The 24,407-nt window shown below is 43.1% G+C and overlaps 1 protein-coding gene across 7 annotated transcripts in view; it reads left to right on the top strand.

The window, feature by feature from the left end:
- The first annotated feature begins 9,535 nt into the window (after positions 1 to 9,535).
- FOXJ2 (forkhead box J2) overlaps positions 9,536 to 24,407 on the top strand; it is a 28,131-nt gene continuing 13,259 nt past the window's right edge. For 2 of the 7 annotated variants that reach the window (XM_080346557.1, XM_080346558.1), the window contains exons 1-3: positions 11,051 to 11,066; positions 15,226 to 15,294; positions 15,619 to 15,727. The gene's annotated coding sequence lies outside the window, so the exon portion shown is untranslated. Of the gene's footprint in view, positions 11,067 to 15,225; positions 15,295 to 15,618; positions 15,728 to 19,365; positions 19,406 to 24,407 lie in introns of those variants that run through there. The other 5 variants (XM_080346552.1, XM_080346556.1, XM_080346554.1 and 2 more) reach the window with 4 other exon arrangements.

Below are 24,407 nucleotides of genomic sequence, written 5' to 3' on the forward strand. Positions count from 1 at the left end.
AATATTCTATAAGTGATTTTTTAAATAAAACATTAGCTTGATACTTTCCTGGATCCCATTTACCTTTTAGCAGTTCAGGGTATGTGATCAGTTAATAATTAAAGGTCCTTTTCCTCATTCTCTCTCGTTTTCAACTGGTGAGGTCCCAGGGGAAAAAAAAAAAAAAGGCCGTAATTCATGGCACTAAATTTTGCATAGCTGAATCTCATCCAAAATTCAATTTCATCCAAATCTCAGAGCTCTTTCAGTATTCATTTATAACATCCTGATCATTCTGTCTTTGTGCCATCAGCAAATTTCATCCAAATGCTCTTTTTATTCATGCCAAGGCCATGAATACAAATATGAAACAAGATAAGGCCCCAAAGTGACCTACATTAGTAATCCGTTCTCCCTATCAAGATTTTGTCTTTGTGAAGGAGTCTCTAAGGCCTTTTAAAAATCTAAATATATCAGATTAATTTTTTCTCTTTTAATAACTTCTTTATTGACACATCCAGAAAAGTGAGAAAGGGATTTATGAGATACTCTTTGCTTAAATGATTCATCTTGGTTATCATAGTCTTCCAGGCATTTTGACATACTTTTAATTACCTGCTTTCAAGAAACAGATGAAAGTTTCACTATTCTGCTTCCTCGCTTCATCCCTAGCAACTTTTTTTAAATTGTGGGTACAGTCTGTATTGCCTCTCCTGATGCTCTAGAAGCATGGCAGCTTTCTATGAGAGACCACATATTTTCCTTACTCAAGAAGCCTAGGTGCCCAACTACTTCTTAGTTGAATTTATCTGGAATTCTTGGAAGTATGCCATAATATGTCTTAAAATCTACCATGTTTCCTTATGAGATCTCAATCTCTAAAAATTACTTCATTGTAAAAAATAGAATGGATGCAGGACAAGATTATAAAAGCCTCCTGCATCCTCAAAACTGAAGGTGGTTATGAAAAAACCTCCCTTGATCCAACACATCCGCTAATTCTTTCATAGGCTTACTGGTTCTCACACCCTGGAAGACTCTCATTTACACTTTTCATTTATTTCATTGCTTTCTCTGGAACTCCCTGTTCTAGCTTCCCTCCTAATTATTACTTGCTGCAAATTCAAGCTTCTTCCTGCTGTAAATTTTGAAACCTCTTGTGTGACTCCCAGGTTCTCAGAAATTATAACTTAAGTCACATGGGTATCATTTTTTCCCTTTGATCCACAGGGATGGTTGTCATTCAAGACTATTGCTGATAGCATAGGTATCCACTGCGCTTCTAAGGATTTTTGTCTTTTACTATTAACTCTGATGTCTGCTTCTCAGTCAGAATGCAATGGCATGAACTGCTCATTAGTTTGAGCTATTGTGATAAAACTTTTTATCCTGTCTGCATTTTCACAGCATCTGCTTTTAAAGTGGTAGACAGACTGTTAATCAGACTTACTATGCTTCAGTGTCTGTGAAGTGTAGTGGCTCTTTGAAAAGTGACTTGAGGTGGTTGTACATTTACTGTCTCACAGCAACTTCTGTCTGCACTTACAAGCAGACAGAGCTCTCCTCAATTCCAGCTCTGGGATGTGACCACAGCTTTCCTTTCCTGGCACTGCCTAAGGTGAAGACCCAAACTCTGAGGCACAAAACATGTTTTTTCTTTAAGGACAGCTACTAATTGATCTTTTGGTTAGTTCACTTTAACTCTCTGAAACTTAGAATACAATTTTGTCAATCCAATACAGGAAGGAGTAGTATCCAGCTTCTTCTCTCAAAGCTATTTTAATTCTGAAGGGCTAACAAGCAAGAAAAACAGTAAAAATTATTTCAAGTCAGAAGATTACTCAGAACGCATCTAAGCATCTTAACTGCTGAGTAACACGGTACCTTTTCACATACAGCTTTTTAGTCGAGAATCAGTTTATAACTTTCCTGCATGTTGCTTTGTATTCATTGAGTCTATAGTAACATAATGTGTAACAATACCTCTGGGAGCTCTTGGGCCCTAGAATCTGATATTATCAGTTTGTCTGTCTAACTTCTGAAATGTCTTACTTGTAAGTACTTCATCATCTTTAATGTAGTAACACTACATACACCTTTTGAGTCAGTAAAGTGCAAGGTCAAACTGAGCAACTCCCTAACAGAACTCCACCAAAATGGAGCAGTACTGGAACAGGTCTCCTTTTCTATCTCTAGCCAGAAAAACCCAGTTCTCCCTAAATATGAGGCATGATGCTAAAGGCATGGAATATTCTTATTGATCAGTCTGGATGTCAGTCAAGCTCTGCCCCATCCATGCCCCCCTCCCCAGCTGCCCCACACCTCCAGGCAGGGTCCTCAGAACAGTCCTTAGATCCCAGACAATGGCTAAGATAACAGTAAGCTCCTGCATTCTCTTTGTTCCAACTCTAATACACTGGAAAGCCACTTGAAGAAAAACATTAACTCTGTGCTGGGGTGTTATCTTCTTGTTCTCAAACTAAATCCAAACAATGACCATGCTAGCTACAAAAAATAAGTTTATAATTGCATGAAGAAAATTTACTTGCTTTCAGTCAAACCAGCACAGAAGTTTTACACTGAAGGAAAAACAGTATGAATTGAAAATATAGGTAGAACAAATCTACTTTGTTCACTGACAGTCCTCTTCCTGAGAAAGCTGCTTTTTCTCATCCAAGTCTGCTAGAATAGCACATAGCAGACCTCAGACCACTGGAAGTGCTCCAGAAGACCATGATGCCCTGGTCTGCCAGACTGTGACAGCCAGGAATCTTGTCCCTAAAGGTCCCCCGCTCTCTGGCCTTACAAATGCTGAAATCACACAGGAGTCAGAATTTAAGTATTACTTATTCTCATGTAAGCACTTGCTGACTCTTTCAGCTCCGACTTCATCCTCCAAGATTTTCAGCTTGAATTGAAGCTCCAGAACAAGACTCCTCCAAACAATTTTCTCCTACCCATCTGTCTAGAAGACGTCACTCCCAAAGGCCCACTCAGAGCACAAATCGACCAGAGGGAACCTGTAGGAAGGGCTGGGGCAGACCAAGCACCTCACGGTTAAAGCATTTTCCCCAGCTTGTAGGAGCAGCTTTCCTGCCAACTCCTGCCTCCCCACATTGTTTTCTGTCAGAGATATCACAGTATGAACATGCAATTACTTACAGTAAGTATTTGTCATTTTGTATCTCCCTGGTACCTCCCATTTACTGACTCAACGTCCTGAAAACCAGGGTTTATAATCCATCTATTTTTGTCTCTATGCATATTTAATCATTCACACAAAGAAGAGCTTCAAGAAAAAAAAAAAAGCCTTAAGAAAGCAACTGCCTCCAGTTATCCAAAGCTGGGTAACGAGAGCATTTGCCTGGTATATGCTGGCACGTCTCTAAAACAGGCATTTGACTTTGGGCAGACATAGAAGGAGCAGCCTCCTTCTGCTCATGATACTTGGAAATGAGCCCTGATCTGCTCTGGTACCTACCTACAGCCACTGTGCCTGTCTGAAAGATAAAGGGAAAAGCAGGTGACCCAGGTTTAAACCTTTGCTATAAAGCTATGAGAAGAATCAAAGTCTCTTGCAGAGATCTAAAAAAACCCAAGAACTCCTGTAGGGTTCATGAAAATAAGAAACAAAATACAGGATACTTCCTTTTAGTCCTTGCAGACAGAAAGGTCATGGTTCAAACTAAAGATTTAAAGGCACAAGAGAACCAGAATGAAGTGAGACATTAAAAATACACCTGTTAGGGGAAAAGCTTCAGTTAGAACTTGTGCCTTATCAGTTGTCAAATAATCCAATCAAGAGACCAGAAGTAATCAAGAACCAGGCTTTGTTAGTTCTGCAATTCACAGAAGTACCTGCTTCAAAGCACATTAAAATGCAGCTGTAGCCTGAAAAAATTACTGTCACAACAACGTGTGATGGCATGAAGCATGCACAGAGTCAGGCTTGGAAGAAACAAAGAACAAACCACTGGTCACTAAGAAATGAAGTCTGGGACTTTCCTTCTTTTGAAAAAGACTTTCTGTATTGAAAGCATAGCCAGCGTCCCTGTGCTAGACTTCTGAGAATTTCAGAGAACGATTTATATGGTTGCAGGTCCTATCTGAAAGCAGCAGTGGGCCCATGGCAGAGACAGGATAGTCCATGTAGAAACTGTACTTTTCTGGATGGAGAGAGACAGAAGGGTTTCTGTCCACCTGAAAGAGTCTGTTATCTTTCCCAGTGACTAAAACCTCTGGAGCAGGGCTGATGTAATTTTTTTAATGTAACCTTGCAGGGTTACACTGGCACGCTCCTTTAACAGACACAGTTGTTAACCAATAAAACACACTCCACTGCTGAGAGCCTGAGTGGAGTTTTAAGGATACACTTCATACTGTGAATTCAGTTAAACCTGCTGTTAAGAAATGTTCTTGACCCTAGGATTTCCTGTAGCATAGTCCCAGATGTCTCTGCTTAAAAAAAATAATCAAAAGATGAAAGATAAGTGGAAAGGTACAGCAAAGAAACAGTCCAGACTCGATGCATCTCAAGGAGGGTGACCCTGAGACAAAAAGTATGCTTGGGTTTTTAAATCCTCACAGTCCATGCACCTGCTCTTCACTTGTCCTTCATGTGCTGACCACATTTCTTTTAGTCCAATGATAATTCTGTGTCTGGGGACTTCCTTCTTATTGGATTCTCCTCCTCTGTCCTCCAGGCAGCTTTTTTAGTGTTCTTGATGGTTTGTAGTTTCTACTAACTGTGTTTACTATTTATGTCCTGGTACTAGTCTTCAATGCACCCCCATCACCAAGCAACCAGGTCATGACAGGTTCACAGTATGTGGCATGGAATTCCAGTGATCCTAGCCACTCATGCTAAGTTTGGCTACTCATGCTAAAATAGGTTATTCAAACAAAATAATACAGCTGAATAAAATTTAAGTCAGTTTGATTAAACTTATCCTGAAACACCCGCTGAGCAAGGGATAATATCAGATTTAATGGCTTCTTTTACTCTCATCTACGGGGGGATGAACACCACTCTGACAGTAACAGCATCACTGCGCTCCCTCATGTGTCATCACCATTACCCACCAAGTGCTACACTGCAATTGGTCACAAAGCACGAGAAAGGCCTGGCAGATGGGTACAGCCCCCTCTACTCGCACATATCACAGCGTGGACTCTCCTGCCAGAAGACAACATGGATCCCATTCTGCCATTTTGCAGACGCCGCTCCCCACGCGTGGGGGGGGGTGACAAGAGGTGGGGGGAACGGACGCCCCCGCACGGCTCCAGCGGCAAGGATGCTGCGGAGGGGAGGTCCTCGCCGCAGCCCGAGTGTCCGTGCACGTCGGCAGGGCCGCAGCTCCCGGAAGAGGCGCCGGGACGCACCGCTGCCTTCCCCAGCCCGCCCACGGCCGCCACACGCGCCGCCCAGCGGCGCCGGGCCCGGCGGGAGACGGCCCCACGCCGCGCGCCCCGCCACCGTGGGCGATGTGACGCGACGCGACGTCCACCGCGCGACGGCGGGAGTACAGGCAGGCACCACCACCCCCGCCGCGCATGCACCAGCCGAAGGTCGACGACACCCGCCTCAGATCGCGAAGTTAACCGGAAGCCGTCGGGCCCGGACAGGAAGTGGCTCTTACGTACAGTGACAAACACCCCGCTGCTGGGGCCCGCGTCCCGCTCCAGCCGGACGCGCGGCCCTTTGTGACTCGTTTGACTGACGCAGGGGGGATGACCAATGGGAGCTACTTCTCCCTTGCTGTCTGGACCACCTTCTCTCGGGCCACGGCCAATCGGAAGGGCAAAGTCCCCTCCGTCGCCGTTGCTTGGATGGATGGAGGCAGAATCCAACCAGACAGTGGACTGTGGGCTAGCCCTGCCCACACCTTCCGCCAATAGGCGCTGTGGAATGAAGGCTCTAGCGGGACTGGGGGGAAGGGGGCGGTGCGGTGCGGTAGAGGCTCTTGTCCCAGCGGACTTGTGGCCGCCCGCTGCGAGATTGTTGCCTGCGCTTCGCTGAGCGGGGGAGTCGCTAACCCCGTCTTGGGGGCCGCCCCCGGGCCGGGGCAGCGTTGGCGGCGCGTCCCCGCTCCCCGCCACACGTTCCCAGGCTGGATGCGACACGGGGCGAGGAGGAGCCGCCCGACCGCTGTGGGGGGGGCTGCCTCGTGCTCTTAAGGAGGCGCGATGGCCGGCGCCGCGGGCCCTGCCCTGCCTGGCGCAGCTCGCCCGCCTGGCCGCGGCGAGAAGGGGAGCCGGCGGTAGCGAGGCCTGCTGCCTTTGCCCAGGGTGCGAGGGGACTGTTCCGGGGAGCGGGGGACGGGAGACGGGCGAAGTCCCGCTGTGGGAGACGCGCGGTAACGGCGGCCGCTGTCGCGTCAGGCGGGAGATGCCTGGTGTGAGCGCGGCGTGCTTCATTGCCCCAACGGGCTTCCAGGGCGGGGGTGGCAGCAGGAGAGTGAGCCCGTTTTACCGTCAGGGTAAGGGGGCCAGCTCGGGGAGAAGACCGGTCCCGTGGCTACGTACCAGGCAGTAAGAGTCTCGCAGGAGCCTTCCTGCTGTGGGAATGGGGAGCTGTCACACCGAGGCAACGCCAGGCATCTGCCTTTGCAGGTGTGCGAGGCTCGGCCAACAAACACATCCCTTAATGCTTATCCAACCTTTGAAACTGCGGCGCTCCCAGTAGGTGTGTTTGTGCTGGTAGTGATGCAGAGCACATATCCTTTCTTGTAGCGAAGGTCCTAAACATGTAGTTTTAAAACATTTTTAGTCTCTTGATCGTGTAAGACACATCATTACATGGGGCTACCTGGAAAAGGGGGCAGATACATATTTTCCGTATAGCAGTTGGAGAAATGGTTCAGGGGAGGCAACAACAGCAACTAAAAAATTTTTTTATATATGTTTACATAAAAATATATAAAGGAAATATTTTCTTGGGTGAGAAGATGGTTTGGAAAAAAACCACCAACCACCAAACCCTACTCATGGAGAAAAATGTATTAGGATACCTGTATGTTATACGGGATTGCTGAGGTGTCTGTTTATTACCAGTTGCAAAGGGAAGGGACAGGCTTTCAGCCAGGATGTGGAGATAATTCCTTTCCAAATACTGTAAGTTTTGGCGTTCTAACTGCCAAAAAACAAAGCCACCTCCTACACCTTCCTGGAGACCAGAAGCATCAACTGCCCGCTACCCATCTGTTAAAATTTGTAGCTTTCCTTAGACAAATGTTAACAATTTTGTCATTCACAATGCCAGTGGCATCTTGGAAAAAAATAAGAGAAGGATAAAATACATTGAATGTAATGTAAAAATAAGTTATGTGGTGGCTACTTCACATTTTTTGCCATGTCTCTATCTGCTATATCTTCTACTTACCTTGAAAAGGCTTTGGGATGGGTCTTTTTGTTCTCTGAATGCTAAAATATGATAATGGATCATAGTTCATTCACTTCTGCTGTTTCTACAACACTGATTTCTTGGCCTGCCTCCCAATGGCTTTTTTTGTGTGCTGGATGGCATTTTTGTGTTTACATTCTTTCAAGTAGTGGAATAAGTTACTTACAGCATATATTTTTGTTTGATTGTTTTTGTCTATAAAAAGCTGGCATACTTCAGACATTCATTTGGGAGAGAGGATCCTGAAAACCAAAAGGAAAAATAAATGGGGAAGACACACTGTATGCCTGGCACGTGTTCAGTTCGACCGCAGTTTTCTAACACCTCTGCAGTTGGCTATAGATCAAAGTCACAGACACCACCCATTAGTGCCTCCCAGCACAGTGGTGCTTCTGCCTTGTCTCTGTAGAGTTAAGAGGAGCATGTGCACAGGGTGGACACAAATCCTAGCTAGAGGGAAACTAGAGAACTTGCTGTGGAAATACCAGGGAGACCCAAAGAGAAGTCCAAGTAGAGGCAGAATGACAAGGGAACTGGAGCAAGATGTTTACCCAGGGCTGGAGTGAGACTGAGGGAAAGGACAGAATAGGACAGAGCTCTGTTATGGAGGTGGGAGGGGAAGAGACGGTTGTTGGCCCTTGGTAGTGATTAGAAACACTGTAATGGGATCTGTAATGAGATAATATGAATAATATGGGAAAAAGGGCAGGAAACCCTCCTTGACAGAGAAGAACAGGTAGTAGCACAGAGAGGACAGCTATGCCCAGAGCTGCTAGCCTAGGAGCAGAAGAAAGTTTTGGTGTGGGAGAAGACAAGACAGTATCCTGAGAGGATGGAGGTTGAGCATTCATTCTTGTGACTTCCTGATATGAGGGCATGGGACTTTGGTACAGCTTTTGACCTGTTGAAGAAATGCAAGGAGTCATTGCAGGTACAATGTTCAAATAAGCCCTGCAAAAGCTGCAAGTCTTACAACACTCCCTCTACTATCAGAACAATTTTCATATTAGAGTTTCCAGAAGAAAGAAAAAAAAGCAAACTCAGAAAATGTCATTTTCTTCTAGCATGTGTCCTATCCTCCACTCCAAGCCTTACAGCAGTGTTACCATTTGGAGGCATGTGAATGTGAAACTACTCACAGAAAGAAGACCTTGTCAAATACAGCAGGTCTTTCAGATAATGGGGGTAGGGACCCCAAGGGAGGCTCTTTCATGGTTGTGTTTTTCAAATTTCCATGTGGAAATCTGACCTCAGATGTAGGGGGATCTCGGGAAGTGGCTGTTCCTCCTCATAGATAGATTGTGTAACATTTGAACTAATTAGTTTACTTCACTACACAGTCCTCTTTAACATTGTAAAATAATGGATAGTTGCCTCTGCCTGTGTCCCTAAGACCAGCCTTGCAACGGACTGACAGGAGACTCACAGTTTTCAGTCAAATAGGTGAAAGCAGGACAACACTGTAATTCACAATGTTTTCTATCTGGTTTTAGTTGGTTGTAACACGTTGGAGAGATAGCAATGAGACTTTTAACAGGGTTGCAGCAGAAATGCTTCATAAGATTTGGGGATGTGACTGCAATAGGTTTTTGGCCAATACAAGGCACCAGGAAAGATTACCAAGGATGGAAGGTCTACTTTTTGGGGGGGCTGGAGAAGGGTGCAACCATTGCGTGGTTGGTGAGAGCAGAGCAAGTTGCCCAGGGCAGCAAGCCCGACGTGCAGCGGGGGCTGCCAGGCCCAGGCAGCCATTTGGGAGCAGCGTCCGCGGATGGAACGGGGAGCTCTCTCGGGCCGGAGGAAATGACGGCCGTGTGAGTGCGCGGCTGCTGCAGGGGTGGTCTAACACCTGCCGCCGCCAGCTGGGAGACAGCAAGAGACCGCTGCTGGCAGAGGTCTGGCGAGGCGAGGGCCCCACGAGCGGCGGCCATCTCCGGGGTGAATTAAGCTCCCGGGATGGGATAGGCTGTGATCCCGACGGGCAGCCAGGCTACCTGGGCGGAGCCGGGCTCTCCCTCCACCGGGTTTCGTGCGCGCCCCCGCGCTGGGCAGCCACATCTCCCGCAGACCGGCGCCTCCTTAACCCGAGGAGGCGGGGGCGGCCACGGCCAGAGGGTGCCGGGGAGGCGGAGCGGAGGCTGGGGAGGAGCTGGGGCCTGCAGTGGAGCCGCAGCCCGGAGCAGCAGCCGCGGCAGCGGCGGGGCCTGGAGAGACTCAACGTCGCTCGGCCGGGGCCCCCCGCACCGGAGCCCGGGGAGCCCCTGAGAAGGAAGCCGAGGCCCGGCGGAAGTCGGCGGAGGCGACCGCTCAGCCCCGCGCAGGCCCGTGGGCCGCCGCGGCCTCCCGTGGTAGTCGGGCCCAGGCAAGAGGAGCTGGGGCCTGGGGGGAAGCCAGGGACAGCCTCCGGGCAGCTGGGGTGGGGGGACACCTCCATAGCTTGGCGGGGTGGAGGAGACACCCTGCCCGCCGCCCCCCTGCCCCATCCGCAGCCGTGAGGGGACACCCCGTTAGACAGCCCCACTCCAGGCGCGAGGGACGCCCCCTCGCCCCTCCCCACTCTTCGCTGGCAGGCCGGGGCGCACCCGCCAGCCAGCCGCCTTCCCCGCACCTGGCGAGAGAGCTTAGTACTTGCCCCCTTCCCCCATAACCAGCCAAGGTTGGGCAGAGGCCCCTGACACCAAGCCCTGTAACTTATCTAGAAGCGGGTCTGTTCTTCCTCGCTGTGGAATAGAGCCTGCTGGAGCTCTCTCGATACCTGTTGAGGGGAGAGGCATCCTCAGACCACAGATTCTGAGGGCTGTGAGAATAACCCTTACCACCCACTCCCCCTTGCTACTGAGGAAATTCCTCTGTCAAGCAGAGGAGACAGCTCTTACCAGACCAGATAGTAACAGGTGAGTCTCCACAGAAGAAATTGCATGTGCCAAAGAGAGGCAGTCCTCAAGGCAGAAATAAGTAGCACCTCTAGATACTTACCTAGTAATTGTAATCATATTTGCTCAGGAGGCAGCAGAGAAAGCAAAGGAGAAAAAGTAGAGCCAGATGTAGATATTCTTCCCTTTTCCAGTTGCTGTTAACCACTGGAGATAAAGGTAATTTCCAATACTGACCTCATTCTTCTTCATCCCAAGGAAGATCCCTCATTCCCCAATCCTAGGAGGGTTTTCTTCAAATATCCTGTGCAAGGAGAGAAGACACACCTCCCAGTTACAGGGAAAGGAAAAGGCAGTCTTCGCTGTTAATAGTCACAGAGATAGCACGATTTTTTTCAGAGAAAGAGATTTGCCCACCATTAAGTACAAGGTGCAGCTAGAGGGAAGAAGAAATTTACAGGTAGAGAGACTGAGGAAATTGATTTTTGAAATAATCTGACAATCAGTGAAAAGGCTGCCTCCCAGGGGAATACCTTTTTAGTCCTTAGCTGCCAGAAGGGAGAGAAGATCTCCATCCTGGGATAAAACCAGCAGTTTTAGGGGACTGACAATCCCACACAGATTGTTTTAATACTCAAGATCCTGAATTCATCCACGATCCCTTCGCCCTCAAAATATTTCTTGAAGAAGGTCTTGGAATATTTGACAGCAATGGTCTGAGGATGGGCCTTCGAGAAAGAGTGTGAAGGACAGTACCCCAGAAACCAACACTGAAGATAAGCCACCTTCCTCCAGAAAATCTTCCAGACAGAGTGAGTGACCACATTTTATCATGTCTCTGTTCTTAGCTGTCCTTCTTTTTTGCCTTCGCTCTTTGTTTTCCATGTCTCTTCTCTCACTGTATCTGCTTTTAATCTTTTTTCTCTGTTCCTGAACCTCTCCCTAGCCTTATTTTTCTGTATGTCTTTCTCCATCTCTCTCATTTTCCCTTATATGCTGTATGGAATTGACTTAATTCTTTCCCTCACTATTTAGCTTATGGGAGACCTCAGCCCTGGTTAATTGTGAGAAACCTCTTTGCCCATTTCCCTCTTACTTTCTTTCACTGGTGTATTCATCCTAGGCACAGCCTTTATTGTCGCTGGTGTGAAATTAATTTCTGTCATTTGGGGGTCATTGAGAAGGATAATACTGGCAAAAAAAAAAACCCTGTTGAGGAGACAGGAGTGGTGATTTGTACCACTAGTGTACAAGAATCCGCCTGTGGGGTTGGAGTGTCAGTTTTTCTCCATATGGGTCCTACTGTGCTCATAACTGTGGGAATAACTGTGTGATGCAGACCTCTACTGTGACTTGGAGCTGAATGTACAGATCCCAGTGCTAGAGCTCAGAGATGTGTGTCGTGATGTACCTGGGGGCTGTGGGATGAATTCTGGAAAGAGTACCCTTGACAGCGGGTCCTGTGGTGCTCCAGGGCCTGGGAATGAAAGTGGTGACAGTGCTGGTGGAATCTGCTCTGAAAGCCAAAGAAGCCATTTGTTGCCACTAGTCTTCATCTGTGTTTTTTATGCTGTGTTTAGGGGCTAGGAATGTGATTCCTAATGCTAGTGATATGGTAAGCCAAGCTGGCTGCTTTTTATAAATGAGGCAGTTAATTTCAGTCACAAATGAATATTCTGATACTAACTTGATTTCCAGAGAAATCAAGTCCAAGGGAGACTAAATCTCAAATGAAGCCCAAGCAGATTCCTGTACCAGAAGAATCACGCCTAAGGATGTCTCACCTGAGATATTCCAGTTTATGTTCTTGAGTGAGATAGCAGTAAGGAAATCCAAGACCAATGGGTCCTTGGCCCAGACAGGAACCATTCTTGAATCCATTTGGGAACACAGTGGTTAACAGGGAGTCCCTGAAGAAGAAACTCTGTGATGTAATTTGCAAGCAAGATCAGACAAAAGATGCCAGGGCCCTCCAAAGTGATTTGTCATTTTGTCAGAGAATTTTTACAGTTATCCCTGGCTTCAGAAGGTGCCTCTTTATAATGGAGGGCTGAACCATGAAGCATACATATGTTCTGGGGGTATTGTTAGATGCCCTCCTACCTGTTGCCCTATAGTTATGCAATCAGCCTGTGTTGAGTACAGCTGTGTTATCTAGCATGAGGGAAGAGATAACCGTGGCATTTTGGCCTTTGTACATCCAAGGGGATAACTGACTTTTCATGCTCTTGAGGTTAATTTAGCTCACGCTGTCCCCTTCCTCACAGTAGTGACTTGACATTTTTTCAAGTGCTTTTGGCTCTGATGGATGCCAGGGTACTTTACAGAATATATATGCCAGCCTTACAGAATTCTGCTCTTCCACAACAGTTATCTTTCTGTATATGAAACCTTTTTCTTCATTATTAATGATAAAAATTAAGATTTTGTATTTGCTGCCTGAGCTTTAAATATTCATGACCAAACATACAAGGGTGAAAGACATATGCTGTAGAATAACTGTTAGTTGTTAATTGCTGACAGGGTATTCAGTGTTGACTTGGACACACAAAATTAAGACAATGCTCTGCAGATCTCATAGTCTAAAACACAGCTATACAAAAGCAAGGACATACTGATAAATTTAAGGAAGGGACTCATTTTTAGAGGACATAGCTCTTCAGTGTGATCGTGGTATTTACATCAAACGTTTATCACAGGCTAAAAGGCAGCTTCTTCTGAGGTGGAATACTGCAGCTGTTCCGTACCATTTATTTTATACAAAAGTACCCATAAAAGAAAAAGGGAGAGTATTATTTATCTTCTTAAAGTGTGAGATACTTTATAAACACATTTAAATGAAAGTGCTATGTCTTTGAGTTTCCATTAAGAATGTTAAACCAGAACACCTAAAATTAGGCTTTAAAAACCACATTTAGGTACCTAAGTAGATAGCCTAATTCTTTTAAGTGCCCAAGAATGTAGAGTCAACGTGAACAGAAGCAATGAAGTCTTCAACAATTAAGAGACAGTTATGTGTGTATGAGTTTATAAATTTAAATTTAGACATTCATGCTTCTAAAAGCTGACTTGTAAAGTTGAATTAGTCTGATCTTGTCCTATGTGCACTCTGCTCCCATCTGAGAATTGAGTGTGTGGCATTTCTCAGGTCAAGCCCTTAGGTAAAATGAAATGAGGTGGTCTAGAGAGTTATAGGAAAAGGATTCTGTTACTGAAAGATCATGGGGTTAGATTAATGTTTAAGTATGTGTTCTGTAAGTTCTTGGGTTTTATATTGAAATCCGGTTCTGTAGGCAAGTTTCTAGGGTAAAATAAGGAGTCAGAAAACTTGCAGTGAAATGCAATAAACAGTTTGAGGAGTTTGGATAGAATTTCTGAGTCCAAGGTGGTGATGTGACTATTATAGTACTTTTTTTTTTTTTTTTTTCTTCTTTTTCTTCTTTAAAAATATGGCTGATGTCTCTGGCTAAGTTTTTTCTTGCTCAAGAGGTACAAAAGTCTTTGCCTGCTACCTCCTCCCCTAAATTTCAGCTGACCTTCATAGAGTGGGAGATTCAGTGTACATCGGGGTTTGGATTTTTGGCCCTTTATTTCAAGTGTCAGAAAAGGGATATGGTTAATCGCAGCTGTGGTACAGACAGTTGTCCCTCAAGAGCAGGACCGCACTGATTATCTCATTTTACACAGCTGTCAGACAGGAGTTACATCTCCATCATTAGAAACCAAAAGATGCAATCCTTTTGGACTCATTTTTCCATTTGTTTCTCCCAACCTTGGGTAGAACTCTAAATGGTGCCTTTCATACAGAACCCTCTCTGTTTTATAGTACTTAGTTTGCAGAATCTGTTGATGAGTGATGCTTCAGAATTGAAACTTTAAAAACTATTGTTTCTAGCACTTTCAGTCTGGAAGACAATTTTCAAAATACAAGTAGTGCCCGGATTAATGGGCAGCCTAAAATGGTATCTCCAAAATGTTTGAAATCTTCAGTCGTACTAACTCTGAAGCCTAAAGAAAAGCATTTAAATCTATATTGCTGGCTGTTGCACATCATGTTACTTTAGCAAGGATATCCAGTTGATGTGTTCAACCTCGAAATGCTTATCATCTTTGTAGGTGTCAGTATTTCTATCTATTCTGCTGTTGTTTTCTTCTTGATGAACTTAGAAATCTGTAATATATTTCTGCCCTGTAGTCATGTTTTCTCTTTTAAAGGCAGTTTGTGTGTGTATTGCTGAGGGGAGAGCAAGCATGCTACAGTATGTTTTCACAATTAAATAATCACAAGTTTTCATTTTAAGTTTGAAATGAAAATGTGAAATACTGGGAATGTTTCAAATTTTGGAGACCTCACAACAGAGTCTAGGACAGATTTAATGTTGCGTCCTGTGGTGCTTTGCCAAGATTTGGACTAGGCTGTCGTTTTACCATTCTGTCTTTGACCTGTCCCGTCCTCTACCCCATCGTACTATGAACATTGGAGTTGGTGTCTTAAAGGTCGACCATGAACAGATTTTGTTAGTTTCTGACCTTTGTGAACCCTTTCCTGAATCCCATCCTGGGCTTCCTAGCATCCTGTCACAGTCAGTTTCCTTCCCTGCACCTTAAAGGTCCACCATGTTTCCACCCCTTTACTCTCATTTCCTCCTACACCCTGCTCCTCCTCCCACTTGTCTTTGTACTGCCCTTTACATATAGTTTTATGCTACCACTTTGGCATTCCGTCCTGTGGTCCTGTAAGCCTAAAATGCAACTTCTCGCTTCATCAAGCAAGCATCCACCTCTCTAGGATTCTTCACTGGCAGGAATTCTTTCTTCCTGCCTCTCACAGGCCCCACCCTTACTTCCACACATGCATTTTTACCTGTTCTTAGTTTGGCTTTCGTTAGATTATATGGTTGTGGATATAAAGCTTTTTTTTTGGTCTGAGATTAGGTCAAGAAACCTGCTTTATTTTTACCACTATACCAGGTGTTTCAAAACGATGGGCCCATCCGTGGAGGTCTATGGAGGATCAGTACCGCCTCTTATAGTGTACTTGTAAGTGGATCTCATTCCCATATAAGGTTCGATAGATTTGTACATGGGTTCCTTTCCCAACTTAATGCAAAGTGCATTTAACCCCACTGTGGGGGTTATACTTCAGGTCCATCTTTTGAAACACCCTGTAAAATAGATAGAATTTTGTTCATCTGAAAATTTCCTGTTCTGCTGGGCTGGGAAATGGCACTTTGTCTCCATAATCCAACTCATTTATTCTCTCACCCTCTCTTCTGCTCTACCCCCTTCCCTTCCTCAGGAATAGCTGGATTTTAGTTGGTTAGACTGAAAAGCCCTTGCATTACATTTTCTGGTTCCTTCCAGCACTTCAGGATCTTGGTTTTGAGAACTGAGGTGGAGAGTTTGTGCAAGGTGCAATACCTCATTCCTCATGCTTCTAAGGTGGTCAATTTACTTGATGTGAAGTCAAGAGGTAAGGGGATATGTGTTCTTTTTATCTTTTTTGCCCCCTTTTTATGCGTAAGAGAGACTGAGTAATGAAGGAGAGGTAGAAATGACAAATAAGAGCTTTTATACCTCAAGGAAAAAATATTTGCTTTTTTTTTTTTTTTTACAATTAGCAATTCAGATTTTGTTTATGCTTTCTATAAAGACTGTGGTTGATTATGTCAGAAATATGTAATTACTGTTTAAAGTTCAAATCCAAATAATTGGGAAGGAATCTGAACTTTCTGTGGTCACAAATTAAAGGAGCAAAGTTTCAGAATTCTCAGTTTTCCCAAAAAGCTATTGTTAAGTAGAACCAAAACAATGCTCCCTCCCCATGTGGAACTTGCAGAGGAAAATAAACAAGGTGCTAAAATAGTTACCTCTGAAATTCCCTTTATCTCTACCTGAACAAAGCAGATGAACTATGAATGTAGGGAACTGGTCTGGGATTTGAGAGGCATTACGTTCTCTGCATGGTTCTGCTTCTCCTTTCCTGGCTGACCTTGGGTGGCACACTTCCCCATCCACGGCTTCTCATTTGTCCTGAATAGGTTATTGATCCTTTGTAAGGGTTCCAAAGTATAAGGATGAAAAATACTTTATAAAGGCTAGCTGTTCTTCTTACTGTTGATTATCTTAATTACAGTGTGATATTCAACTCAAAATCTCTAGATGCAGCTTTTCATGGCATTACAAAACAGTGAATTGGGACATGATGCCCCAATTAATTTTTGTTTCATGGAAGGATCTGTGACTCCAAAACTGAAAGATCCTGTACCATGTCTGCCACCTAGAACTGTTTAAGTTTATTTAAGTATAGATATTTGGACTCCCTTCAAGCTTCTTCTAAGATCTCTAATGACCTTTTCTTGGCCAGGTCTCAGGGTCTCTATTCCATCTTCATCCTTCTTGGCTTCCCTGCTGTTTTTGACACTTGATCGTGCCCAGTCTTGAAATCTTGTCCTCCCTTGACTTTTGTGTCAGTATTTTCCTGGTTTCCCTCCTGCTTTTCTAGTCATTCATTCAGTAATTTCTGCATTAAGCTGTTTACCTTCCTCCATTATTTTTTTTGTAAGTGAGACATAAAGACCCACCTCCGGTATCCTCTCTTTTCTTTACCACCTCCATGCCAGTGATATTAAATTATGCAATTTGGCATACTGTCTTAACATACTTTAGAACAATTTGCAGCAAGTTTAAGACTGCTGAGGCCAAGATGGAACTCCAGAAAGCTCCTCTGAGATTTCCCTTTGTTTCCTGCTTTCTTCTGTTGTGAGTCTCCACAGTTGGGCCTGTAACATGGGTTTTCTTGCATTCTTCATGCTCTGCGTATACAGGGTAGGGGTTCATCTTCCAGGTTCATGACCCGAAGCTCCTTCTGCTTCTTAGTCTCTTTGAGTAACCATTATGCTTCTTCATTTACCATCTTGGTTACTGCTAGCTGTTCTTGCTGGACTCTTGACAATTGTGTTACCTTCTTGTCTTGTTAAAACCACAATTACTGAAGCTATCTTCCTGTTGTGTTTTCTCAGCAAGTTGCCATCTCCTTCTTGACAAGCCTGTTTGTTGGCTATCATCCACTACGTAAGATGCCAGCTTCTTGTACTCAGTCTAAGTGACCTGCACATTTATGTTTTTCCCCTATCTGTTGCTGTCTCTTACTGTCCTTTGCTCTGCTAGGAACACAAGCATGACATTGTGCTTTTCCATTACTTGCATGAGCATCTTTCCACGTTCTTCCTAAGCTGACTCATACCTTGATACATATCTGAAAATTGCCAGCCAATAGAGGCTGGATATACTGGAAACTACTTATTTGCATATTTGAAAATTATTCAAAGGTCTAACTGATACTCAGGGTAGTTATCTTATTACGTGTACCCTCCTCTCCCTGGATTCTTTTGTAAAGAAGGATGATTACAAAAGTAAATGAAGATCATCATAAGCAAGAGACACATCGTCTCAAAGACTAGGAAGGTCAGGGTTGGAGCAGAATAATATTTACTTGCAGTTGCAACTATGTGTGTGGAAGTAAGGGGTGTCTTTCAATATCTGGAAGAAAATGAACAGGACATTTAGTTTGAGGATGATAGCCAAAATGGAACATTTTATGAGTAGGGTGCAGAAAGGCAAATAGCAATATTAGCTTTTTAAGCCCAAAGACACTGTTAATGGGTGTGTGTTCCTTGCTGGCGTGGTTCTGAATCCTCTTGACCTTCAAGCCGGATACGAACCTTTACAAGGTTTGAACCTGGCTAGGGATTGTTAGGTGTTTTGTCTCCTAGAAGACAGTTCAGTCAGTTTAGTTCAGAATAACAACTAACAGAACAGTAAAAAGGAATTATGTTAAAACAAGAGTTGAGACCTGATTTATGAGTTTCATACAGTATTACTGAATTCTTCTGATAGTTCTGCAACTTCAATTTCAGCTGCACTTCACTTCCAAACTCATCTTTAACAGTCTTTTCTGCAGTGCTTTGGTAATCTTAACTCTGGGAGCATCTGCTGTATGTACAGTTTGGGCATGTGGTATCCGACTAATCTGCACTTGATGCTAGTTTCCTTATTTTCTATGAATTCAGTACATAGTTCTTACTAGTGCTTGATACCCATTTCCACAAGTGGAACAAAATGGGTTGTGGCTTGTTTCAGCAACTATTGCAGAGTTCATATTGACTAATCTGTTTTCAGTGGTTCAGCCTTTGGTGAACAGGTTCTGACCACTTGCAGATTTTCATTTTCACTATGCCTGACTGGCATTCATTTAGCCCTGGGAGCTCTCTTACACAGAAACTTTGTAGTAGAATTATTATTAAACTGTAAGGTTAACAGTAATTTTTCACTGATAGACCCATTTTTTAATGGGAATAAGAATACAGTCTTCATTTGTAAGTGCATGTTGCAATATTTTAACCCGGCTTTCTGTACCTATCTGCAATGATATGAAGATCATCTGAGAGAGATATTCTTATATTCTGCACACTGAGTTACTTCTGATGTTGTCTCTAATTTCAGAGACAGTCTACTTATCATATCAGTGTTTGCATATCCTGTACTGAAGGTTTAGTACTGGATGTGATTCTGATAGGCAGCTAAAATTGAAATCCTTCTATTAAATCTGAATATTCCCAGGAAATACCTTCTCTTAAATACAGTTTCTCTACCACAGACTTCCTTGTTGCCAAGGGAAAATTTCATTCCAGATATGTGCTCATAAATTCGAATTATTCCAAAACCAATACCCTATACCTTTCTCAGTGTAGGAGTAATTGCTCTGTTAATGTTCTTAAGGCAAATGCCAAAGATTTCTCTTGCCTGCCTTGGCATATGTATAGAATTACAGCTCCTACTTCAAATGGTAAAATATTGCATAGTGATACAGAGGATGGAGGGATGCTGTAGACACATTTCTGCTGTGGTGATGTATTTTCATTGTGCTTCTTCAAAGTGCTTGGATTACTTTTACTTCAGATCTGTTATTGTGAGGGTTGTCATGGGACATTGGCTTATTATTAGAATAAATCTTTTATAGTAGTCTCATTACAAAGAAAATAATTTTCAGCTCAAAAGTATTTTAGGCATACCAGTATTCTCAATATCACTTGCTGTTTCTTTTGACAGGTGTTATATATTCCACACTTTCACTTACACAGCACCATAAGTAAGTAAGCTAATCTTAACTTTGAACACATATTTTCAGACTCTCTGAGGGGTCTCTTCAACATTTGTGTAGTATTTCTCTCTGCATTTTTGCTCCATGTTTGTATGGCAGACAACAAAAATATATGATTAGTTGGTCTTATTAAAATCTGGCAAGGCACTGGCTGTGCTTGATCCTAGCCATTTATGTCTGTAAAGATACTGTCCCTTGACATGAGAATATTTTAGACTTTAGCTGTAATGCCGTCTATTGATAAGTTTGAATAAGCAGGTCAAGTCTTGTAAACTATACTGGTTTGTCAGTTTTTGTACAAGAGGAGTACATAATTGCTTTTGGAATTGGATCCTGATGCTCTTCCAACATGGGAGTTTTGGTGACTTTATAGTCCTCGTAAGACTACATGCTTCATTTGTACCGAGAATGCATGCACAGTCAGTGCTGTTCATTCACTAAATTGAAAATACAAAATTATACCCTTCTCGTGCACCTTTCACAAAATGGAGTGAATCGAAAAGTCCTATGTTAAAATATGCCATTATGATATTTATGTAATTAGTAACTATTGTGAAAACATTTGTTTTCATTTTTCCTTGAGACTTAATATGAACCTTATGTTGCCGAGATTACTGTTTGCTAAAGGAAAACTGTACCTGTATAACAACTTAATTGTAATAAAATCATTACATCAGTGATTTTTATTAGGCTATATGTGATCTAAAAGTTATTGTACTTCTCTAAGTCTGACTTTTCAATACCATCTTCTAGTGTTGTGTTGTAACTTTTAGCAGATTTCTAATTCAGGATGCCATAGTTACTGAACCACCTGTGTTCTTTTACACAAAATAGCACTGAACATTCAAAGCCATTCCATCTTGCACACTAAATAGTTTTGAGTAGGGGTATAGAGTCAGACAACCGTGACATGGACAGGCGCAGATTGTGACAGTTTGTATTCATATAGGTGATAACACACTATGTGCTCTTAGGTGACTGTGTGCTTCCTTTGGTTGAAATCTTTCTTCATTGTGGTTCATCACTAGTGACAACCATGTGCCCCTTATTACCACATCTGCACATCTATAGTTTGTTGGGAAAATGTTTTTGGCTTGTTCTGCTGCTCCCAAAGAAAGGAAACATGGTTCTGAAGTATGATGATTTCTCTTCCCTCTTTGCCACATGGACTGGTTTCCTTCCTTTTATATGGTATTGCAAACAGGAGTGTACTTTCAAACTGCACTGCTTTTCTTTGGTTTGCTGATACACTAATATGACACCTGCCACTCCTTCAGGTCAAGTTTCATTTTATGAATAATACCCAGCAGCCTCTCTTTTCCTTCTGGAATTGATTCCAGAAAGATAAAAATTTTCTGAAGGCTTCTCACAAGTAGTTGCAAAAATGATGGATAAAAAATTTCAGGCTATCCAGGGTGATCAATATCCTTTTGTATGACTTACATGAAACAAATATCTCTCAGTTAGGATGTTTGCTTAGAGAAGATAAGATTTTTAAATATTTTGTTCATGCCCTCTTAGTTCATACCTCCTAATTTTTGAGGGAAGGCACATGTTAAAATGTCAAAATTATCTTCTGCCAGAGTAAGCAAAATTGATTCTTTTCCCCTTTCTGTATTGGCTTAACAGTACAGGTCTCTTGCATGTGTAGTTTACACAGGTGTGTCAAAATTGCATTTTTTCATCAAAGTATCATAGAATGTCCTGAGTTGGAAGGAACCCACAAGGGTTATCAAGTCCAACTCCTGTCCCTGCATATGACAACCCCACAGTTCACACCATGTGTCTGAGGGCGTTGTCCAGTCACTTCTTGAACATTGTCAGGCTTGGGGCCGTGACACCTCCCTGGGGAGCCTATTCCAGTGCTCCACCACCTTTTGAGTGAAGAACCTTTTCCTAATGTCCAACCTAAACCTCCCCTGGCACATCTTCATGCCATTACCTCGGGTTCTGTCATTGGTCACCAGGGAGATCAGTGCCTGCCTGTTCTCCTCCCCTTGTGAAGAAGCTGCATCTGCCATGAGGTCTCCCCTCAGTCTCCTCTTCTCTAGGCTGAACAAACATAGTCACTTTAGTTGCTCCTCATATGGCTTCCTCTTCAAACCCTTCCCCAACTTTGTAGCCCTCCTCTGAACACTCTTCAGTAGCTTTATATCCTTTTTATCCTGTGGTGCCCAGAACTGCACACAGTGCTCCAGGTGAGGCCACACCAGTGCAAAGCAAAGCAGGACAATCACCTCCCTTGCCTGGTTGGCAATGCTGTGCTTGATGCACCCCAGGACACAGTTGGCCCTTTTGGCTGCCAGGGCACACTGCTGGCTCATGTTCAACTTGTGGTCAACCAGAACTCCCAGATCCTTCTCCACGGAGCTGCTTTCCAGCATCTCATCCCCCACTCTGTATGTACAACCAGGGTTGCTGTGTCCCAGGTGCAAAATTCAGAACTTGCCTCTGTTAAACTTTATGTGGTTGGTGATTGGCCAGTTTTCCAACACCTTTGTGTTTCAGAAAGTTTGCAATCAAATGATTCTTTTTTTTGCCAGTTAGTTGGGTTTGAGGTTTTTTTGTTCGTTCATTACCTCAGAAGCTAGGTGTGTTTCTGAATATGTTACATGGATCACTGGATCTGTGTTTCAGGAATGTAATAGAGGTGACCTTACATTTATAGATGTTCTACAGCAATGTCTCTCACTGCTTGAAAGCCTGTTTTGCTGTGCTGTTCCCCACATTTCCTACATTTTTCGGTCCCGATATATAAGTAGTAGTGATCTTGGATAAGATCTGACTGTCTTAGAGCAAGCATTTGCAAAATAGCAGGGCATGCAAAGTACAGATTTCTTCAGTCTGGCAGGGATAGTACAATATGATAGAGAGAAGGCTGCCTTTTTTTGCAGCCTGAGGTTTGATTTGCTAGTTGCAAATGTTCAAAGTAAGGCAGTAGCTTTCCTGGAAAGCTGTAGTGAAGTATTACTAGTCCCAAGTGGATTAGTGGTTATTAAAAGGTATTAAATGCTACGATTTTCTTTAATGATGAATACATTTCTTTATGAGTTACAGATTCTCATATGTTTAATTGTAGTTTTGGACCAGTGCTTGGCTGTCATTTTTGCACCCCTGTCTTGACTTGGGGTTGTACTGGAACTACTTAATGCTTGAGAAATGAAGGCTTTGCAGTCAGTTTCCAGCTGTTGATGGTGGTTATGACTTAGCTATCTTACCCTTGGTTTTAAAGGCAGCCAAATACATTAACAGATACCATTTACTATGTAAAGTCAGAGATTATAAATTCTGGACTTCCAACTTTCTTTTTGCTTCTTCGGAGTTAATTCTGGTTTGCTAATGTGGTAGGATTATTTTTCAAATACTCTTGGTTTTAGTTCAGTGTGTTTGTTAGTCATAAGTGGTTTTTTTTTTTTTTTTTTCTTTGGGTGTGATCATAAGATAATAGCTTGAAAGAAGATTTGACAGGCAATGAACTGGGAAGGGAAAGTTGGAAGAATCATCAACTGCTCTGGTTGGCTTCAGTCTTGTTTTATCATACCATTAAGTAGTGTCAAGCTGGTGTATTGCTTGGATCAGGTAAATGGGATACGCAGTACGAATTGTAGCAGGTATTGCTGTTATAGTAAGCATTATTTCAAATAACTTAGTAGCCAATTACACCAAATATATTTTTGCACTGATAGTGTTCTGGAATGCCACCTTACCTATGTTTTGACTATGCCTGATTATTACAGAACCCATATTGCCAGGATCCAGTGGCATGATCAAGGTTAAGGAAAAAACAAAATCTTATTCCACTGCTTCAAAATTTCCCATGTGATTGCTATCGGATCTAAGTCTTCAATTTATGTCCTAAATTACTGTCTGGTGTATGTGTTGTTAAAAAGCTGCTGGTTTTTTTCCTGAAAAGTAGTTCTTTCAGATTGGTATCTTAATCTGCTGTAGGTTTTTGTAACCTAATTTTCTGGATTTCTGTGCTTCTCTTAAAAGGGAGGGTGTGGCTGGGAAATTTGTATTTATTTTACTTCGGGTTTGTATTGGTAGCACAACTGATATTTCATAGTGGTTTAACATACATAGGATGAGCAGCAGTAATTTGTTCTCTGCACTGTGGAAATTAAAATTTATATGAGGCATACTTACAAAAATAAGCATTCAACTGATATTTAGTTCATGTTTGTTTTCTTCCAAGTTGAATACTACTTTTAGTGACGGCTAATGCAAATGCAGCTGTGTTTCAGTCACTGGGACGCCTCAGTGGTCTGTCCATGCCCACTGGATAAAAAGACATTGTTGCTTTACTTTTGTATAGTTCCAGAAGGAATAGTGCTGCTTAAAAAAAAAAAAAAAAAAAAAAAAAAAGTTTGAGATTAGATCAATGCAGTCAAAAAGAGCTATATTCAATAAACAACAACTTGAGGAGGGTGGATAATGGAAAGCCTTTTGCTGCTCTGATCATCTAGTTAGCTGTGTAGCAAGCAGTCATTGCTGTCATATGTGATAACGTGGCAGATGAGTAGATAGATAAGTTAAAAGCAGTTGGGCTTTTCCTTTCCTCCACAGATAGAAGTATGTTTCCACTCTTACTGTAGTGTTGCAATTTTACTTTTCAGTCTGTACATGCACATGAATGTGAGTGATAATGTTATCTGTGCAACTACCTTGTTTCCCTGAAAATAAGACCTACCCAGAAAATAAGCCCTAGCGTGATTTTTCAGGATTTTTGAGGATGCTCCAAATATAAGCACTACTCCAAAAATAAACCCTACTTACAGTTCGTTAAAAAGTCAGTTTAAATAGTGTCCAGGCGGATATGCAAGTAAAAAAGTAAGAAGTTTTGGAGCAAAAATTAATATAAGACCCTGTCTTATTTGTCAGTAAACAGGGTAGGAGATGCTTTCTGAGCCCAGGGCTTTGGAGCCACTGCCTATGGTGGTTGAGGGGTGGATTTTGTTGGGGCGTTGTGTAGGTATTTGAGACCTAAGAG

Source organism: Nesoenas mayeri, assembly GCF_963082525.1.
Source record: "Nesoenas mayeri genome assembly, chromosome: 1".
In the NCBI taxonomy this organism is placed as follows: Eukaryota; Metazoa; Chordata; class Aves; order Columbiformes; family Columbidae; genus Nesoenas; species Nesoenas mayeri.